Source organism: Jatropha curcas, chromosome 8 (assembly GCF_041381405.1).
Source record: "Jatropha curcas cultivar XTBG-Jc1 chromosome 8, XTBG_Jcur_1.0, whole genome shotgun sequence".
Classification (NCBI taxonomy): domain Eukaryota; kingdom Viridiplantae; phylum Streptophyta; class Magnoliopsida; order Malpighiales; family Euphorbiaceae; genus Jatropha; species Jatropha curcas.
The window spans coordinates 21,306,113-21,313,083 of NC_143158.1; the positions used below are offsets into that span (position 1 = coordinate 21,306,113).

Consider the following 6,971-nt stretch of genomic DNA (forward strand, 5'->3'; position numbering starts at 1 on the left):
AAAAAAGAAAATATGTATTTTTCAAAATATTCTTTTTGTATAATTTGATTGGATATATATTTTAAAAATAAATTTTCAAATAGAATATACTCTCTTTCAAAATTTTAAAATTTTACTTTTAAAATTTATTTTTAAATAAAATGGATGGATGAGGAATAATTGAAAATTTTAATTTTAAAAATATGTATAATATTTTATTATTATATCTTTGTATCTATTTGTATATATTCAAACGTATTTATTACGTATATTGTAGAATTATACATATAAATCATAATGAATTTTAGATAAATAACGATATTGAAGTAAAGTATATGTATATATACACGCTACTATTTAATTAATTAACTATTATATTTACATTAATCTCATATGAAATTTTGTTTTAATATTATATGAATCTAAATAATATAAACAAAAATTATAAGCAATATTTAATATTAAAAATAAAAATGAGTATAAATCTATATCTATACTATATATAAATATGGGAATAGGGAGAATAATGGAATTTACTATAGATCCCTTGATAAAGTTTGGAATATCCTAAGATAACCATAGTCATAGTCAATTAGAAAATTACATTTTATTATTTGATTGGATATGATTTATAAAATTATTTTTTAAACCAATCATATGTGGTTTAATTGTTTTATCACTTATATGAGGAGTGAGAAGTCTCGAATTCGAATCCTTTAGATTAAACACAAGTGTTTTCACCAATTTGATGAGTCTATCAGAATATTATTATTTATTACTTGTTATGTAGCTCGAAGTGTTAACCTTTAAGTTTAATCTTTATTAAAACTATTTTTAAATCAATATAAAAGGAGACATTTGAAATTTTTTTATATTTTTTATTTATTAAATATTTAATTCTATTTTGATTTATAATTTAAAATATTTTATTTAGGAGATAGATAAAAAAAAAAGAAAGAAAATATATTCTTTTTATTGATATTCTTTTTTTTGGTATGATTTGATTGGATATATTTTTTAAAAATAAATTTTTAAATAGAATATATAATATTTTATTTAGGAGAAAGATAAAAGAAGAAAAAATTATATTGTTTTTATTAATATTTTTCTTTATGTTTGAAAGATTTGATTGGATATATTTTTTAAAAGTTAAATTTTCAAATAGAATTTACATAATAATTAAACTTAAGATGAAAAACAGTTTGAAAATTTTAATTTAAAAAGAAAAATAATATATATATAGCTATGTATATTGAAATTTTTTTTTCTTAGGTGGGTTTTGGAAGAGTTTTATTTTTAATAACAATTTTTTATTTTCTTTTTTGTTACTAAATAATTTGTAACTACTGTCATTTCAATATAGTAAGAGATTTATATTTCCCATGCAATAAGTAGATGGCCTATTAATGATTAAAAATTTTTAATTTTCTTGATATTTTTTCTCTTATATTCTAAATCTGTTTGACTGAAAAGAAAAAGTATTTAGAAAACTGAAAAAAAACTAAAACTATATATTTTTGTTTGAGTATCTTTTTGAGGTTCAACAATTTATGTGTCTTTACTCTGATGCACTAGGTAAGCAACACTATTACTATAGCCAAACGATTTCCATTATTCATTCAGATCATCTTCTCATTTCTTTTCTTTTACCTAGCAGTAAAAAATGATTTATTATTATTTTTCATTATAGTTGTGTATAAATATTGATTTGGAGTTGAGGACAGGGGGTTGAAAATTGAGTGATGATTTAATTTTCTTTTTGAACATCTATTAGGATTTTTAAAATCTGCATTTATAAATTAGAGTTTAAAGAATTAAGTTTAAGGATTTTGTTGAACATTATCCTAAGACCACTTCATTATATAAAAATAGAATTAAGTATATAAAAAGTAGCATTGTAAGTAATTTATATAACAAAGTGTAATACAAATAAACCACTTATATTTATTTTAATCTAAATAAATCTTATGCTTTAGTATTATATACATAAAAAAAATGAGTATCTAATGAGCATAGCCAACGTGCAATACACGTCATATAAAAGACTAGTCTATACTAGTCATAGTCAATTAAATTATTTTATTTTATTAGTTGATTAGATATATTTATAAAAATTAGTTTTTAAATAATACATACAGATATTTAAGCATTTCAAAATTTTAAGTTTTTTCTTTTCTATATATATATATAAAATTAATGATATTTGAAAATTTTTATATTTCATTTATTAAATATTTGATTCTACTTTGATAATAATTTAAATTATTTTAGTTTTCAAAAAAATTTAATTATTTTATTGAGAAGAGAGATAAAAAAAGAAAAAAAAAAGTATAGGTTATATATAATAATTTTATTAAAAAAAATTTCAGTTGTGCAGCGTGAAAAAATTTTAAAATATGTGATGTATAATTTAGTATGTTACCTACACTAATATTATATATTATTAAAAATCTTAATCGGAAAATTTTGTATGCTACTATTTCCATTTTTTACTGTTTATGCTATTATGTGTATTTATAATATTTTATTTACTTAACTAATAAATAAATATTAAAATTTATTAAAAATTTTTCTATTAAATTTAAGTCCTTTAATGACCTCGAAAAGGAAGTCTTAATATTATGTTATTAATAAAGTATAAAAAAATTTATATGGTCCTAATTAATTTTTTGTTTTAATAATTTTAACAAAATAGAAGAATAAAATAATAATTCTTTCACATTTTAATGTATTTTTTTTTTAAAAAAGAATAAAAATATAATACATATCAATTATTAGGGGACATCAAAAATTCCAAATCAAGATTTGCTATTCTAAAAATTTATGTTCAATCCAAATTTTATTGGATAAATTAAGAAATTATATTTTATTCTAAATAATGTATCGATTAAATGTGGTAAAAGAATATAATATCTTTAAGGTAATTTGATTTTAATTGGTAATTTGATTGAAAAAATTAAGATAATTTGATTTTCATCGGTTATGTTATATTATATAAGGTACATGTTAAATATGATAAAAATATAGCATATTTTATTTTTATTTTTATTAAATATTCAATTTGATTGGTTATAATTATTTTAAAAATAATAAATGTAGTTTATTATTATTTATTAAGGTTATATATATATATATATACATATATATATATATATATATATATATATATATATATATATGTCACGACCCGTTTCCGTGGGCCGGACCGGCACTAGGGCCTAGGTAAGCTTAAGGCCCCCGAGGCCCGTAGTAAGCCTAAATTATTCAATCTGTCTACATGATTCTCCTAATTTCAACAAAACAGTAAGCCCATATGACTTGAGATATAAGTTTTATAAAATTTTCAAACATCTGGCCCAATATCAAATAATACATAAAATTTAACCAGGGCCTATTCACAATAACTCATAATCACAATAAGGGCTTACTAGTTTACCTACAGTTAATTACACAATAATTAATTTATAGCGTAGTGCTAACAATAAGGCCCAATTTAAATACACAACCCTATAACTGCGGAGTTCAATAATAATCTGATAAAAGAGTAACTTATACAACCAAAATTAAATAACAAAAATATAAAGTTTACATTTATAACTCTGCGGAGAAGATTGCAGAGCTTCAATCGAATCAGCTGCTTCCTAGTACCTGAGAGGTTTGGAGAGAAGGGGGTGAGTTTTGCAACTCAGTGAATAATAATAAATAATACACACCACATACAGGCAAGCAAAATGCACCCTAGTATACTGAATGAACACACAACAGTCACTCATATGTCATCATATCAGCACCCACAACAATATCACCTTCAAATAATCACATCACGTGGAAATTAGTCAGTGGCGTCACCTAAATCCCCGACGAGCCGTCCTCTCAAACAGCCCATCCTCTCAAACATGTGCACCCGGGGAGCCAATCCCCCATATCTGGCCGACCGGTCTAATCCTCACTTGACCAGTCCTCTCAATATTTTATTTTTACATTCTCTCTTTTCTTTTCCATATCATCAACATCAGTTCATCAGTTCATCAGGTGCACACGGGGGCGCCGATCTCCCATTTACCCGGCCGACGGTCCACTTTCATCAGTTCATCAGGATCCTTATTTATCGACCGTCCTCACAAACCCATGGTGACCCACTTCATCCCAACTCCACACAAACAGAGCACAGTATATACACAGCACAAATAATCAAACAATTCATTTATCATAATACACCAATTTCATCCAAATGCACAATTATGCACAAGTATAATTATAGTGATCATAACATAATATATATGAGAAAATACAATATGTAAATATATAAAAATGTAATGTTATGCAAATGCAGTGTTGATATGCATTATTTATTATTACTCACTGTGGTGGAGAACGAAGCTCTAGTTTTGATTCTATCCGGGAGGAGCACTAGATGGACCCGAGCGATCTAAGCAAAGTAAAAATGACATCGGAAAAAGAATAATATCAGATAAAATATTTATTCATCACACTACTATTCTTAACCTATTTAATTTCTATCAATAATTTACTCTTTATAATTAATTAAATTTCTATAATAAATTTTATTTGCTACCGAAATTCATTTTATTTTCTACCGAAATTTCGACAGCATCTCCCCTAAAAATTGGACTTTCCACCTGTTTAAAGTATCAACAATTTTATCTAATAACTCCAAATCACACAGCCCATCCATCGGGCAATCAATCAATTAAATTTTCCATCCTCCATCAATTTAATTTTTCCCGTCCTCCACATTTATCCACATCAACTATATTAATTTTTCTTTAATTCCATAAATCATAATTTCCCAACAATTTTATTTATTACCAGAATTTAATTTTAATTAATCAAATATATTTTTATTAATCGACTCATCAACACTAAATTAAATTAATTCAACTAATCAGATTTGCTAAATTAAATTAACTAATCAAGATTACTAAAATTAATTTAATTAACTAAAATTACTAAGTTAAATTATACCCAAATTACTAAAATAAATTCTGAGAATTAGCAAGAATTGCTCTATACCCCAAGTATAATTTTTGTTGAATTTTGCTAGATCGGAAAGGCTTACGCGTGCTAGATCGGAGCTACGCGCATCGGGACTGCGAGCAAGTGGCGCGATCTACTGGACAGCAAGGATGGTGGCGCAATGAACTCGAGGAGCTGTGGCGCTGCGATCTGGCTGAGGATGAAGCGCTGCTGCAGGTGGAGCCGCTGGCTGTGGCGCGCGGAGGAGCGGCGAGGCGGTGCTGTGCGCGATGGAGGCGGTGCGACTGGCTGTGGATCGCGCCTCTGCTGTTGCTGGCTGAGGTCGACGCAGGCGCAGTCACAGCAAGAAAGAAGAAGAGAGGAAGAAGAAAAGGGAAAGAAAGAAAGAAAGAAAGAAAGAAAGAAGAAGAAGAAGAAGAAGAGGAAGGAGGAGGCGCTGCTGTGATGGTGAGGAGTAGAGAGGTGCAGCGCTGGAAAAAAAAAAAAGGAAAGGGAATTTTCTAGATGGTTTGGGTCGAACCGGTTCGATTCGGTTCGATTCGACCCAAATCTTTGATTTTCGATTGGTTTTCGACTTTTTCAATCGGTTTTCGGTTCGGTTTCTCACAGTGTTCGCATTAAAATATTAAAATAAATTTTCAAGCTGTCGGTTTATTAAATTTAATTGGAAAATCTTTGAAAATAAAAATTTGAGTTGTTTCAGTCTTCCCCCCTTAAAAAAAATTCGTCCTCGAATTTTGAAAATAACAAGAAACTAGGATACAATAATTGTTTACGACAATGGTGGTTATGCTTCTCACATAAAGTTACAAGTTCGTTAGTCAGAGTGGTGAATCTGATTTTTCTTAAATTTAATAATTAAGACAAACCAATGAACAGACCTGGGAAGAAAATCTAATTTATAGAGAGGGTAAGATGATTATAAGATAAATCCATCCCTAAAGTTAATTTAAACGTGAATCATACTATGTCTACAAGTTGTCACCTCAAGTCAAATATTCATAACTTAAAGCACAGATTCGACACTAATATTCACCTTTACACGTAAGAATTTTATTCACTTATAACATCTGCTCAAGTAAGGGTTATTGATCTCATTAGCTCTATATCATGTGTCCTTACATTGATGTATCGTCATTTATTCTCTCACTAGCTATCATAGGCAATGATCATCACTCCATAAGAAACTCATACACCAACCCATTATGTAATCTTACTGATATAAGAATCCACATATTCAATCAAATTTATTACTATTCCAATTTAGAATCCTTATTATTATTATCAATTCTACCATTAAATACCATTCAATCCTTTCCAATTAAAGAGAACAAATTCATGGTATTACTACAAGCTTATTTCAAACAAAATCATGACATTTCTCTAGCTAAGTGCTATCAACTGATAGGATATACTGACTTCTATCTCAATCTCATCACATATTTATCAACTTAACTATTTTCCAACAAAAGATATATAATTTATTCTCAATTCCTACTAATGAGAATTCTCATAAAAACAAATAATACATCGACTATATAGAGAAAATTTCAATTCACAATCAAGTCTCTATTTTAGTTATTAACCTCTCTATCCTTCTTCCCGAATTATCATATCATACCATTTCTTAACTAATTATGACAACAACTTATGCAACTAGCCAAATTAGTTGTTGCCATGCCGAATAATTCTTAATTTATTTTCTAAAATTCGCAAACACAGTTCTATTATACTCCATTCCATCATGAAATCCAGTCTACATTTTTTTTACAAGCTTAATCAAGATGTAAAATTCTCCAAACCGTAATTTATATCCAATTTACCTAGGTCTACGTATCCAGAAATCCTAAACAAGTATTGCCTTTGCTCTAGCTAAGTATGAGATTAAGGATATTAAACCTATAATCTAATTCCTGATTACACTATGTCCATTGTTTTATATTTATTCTTAATCCCATGAATTCTTAAAGAATATTCAGATAATAATATCATAG

General features: G+C 27.0%; 1 long non-coding RNA gene across 1 annotated transcript; it reads right to left on the minus strand.

Moving 5' to 3' along the window:
* Positions 1–3,425: 3,425 nt before the first annotated feature.
* LOC149494323 (uncharacterized) lies at positions 3,426–5,438 on the minus strand. Its single transcript, XR_016322004.1, has 3 exons — positions 5,014–5,438; positions 4,343–4,408; positions 3,426–3,627 (listed from the first exon to the last, which is right to left on the minus strand). It is a non-coding gene; the product is annotated as an uncharacterized LOC149494323 (long non-coding RNA).
* Between the last annotated feature and the right edge of the window lie 1,533 nt (positions 5,439–6,971).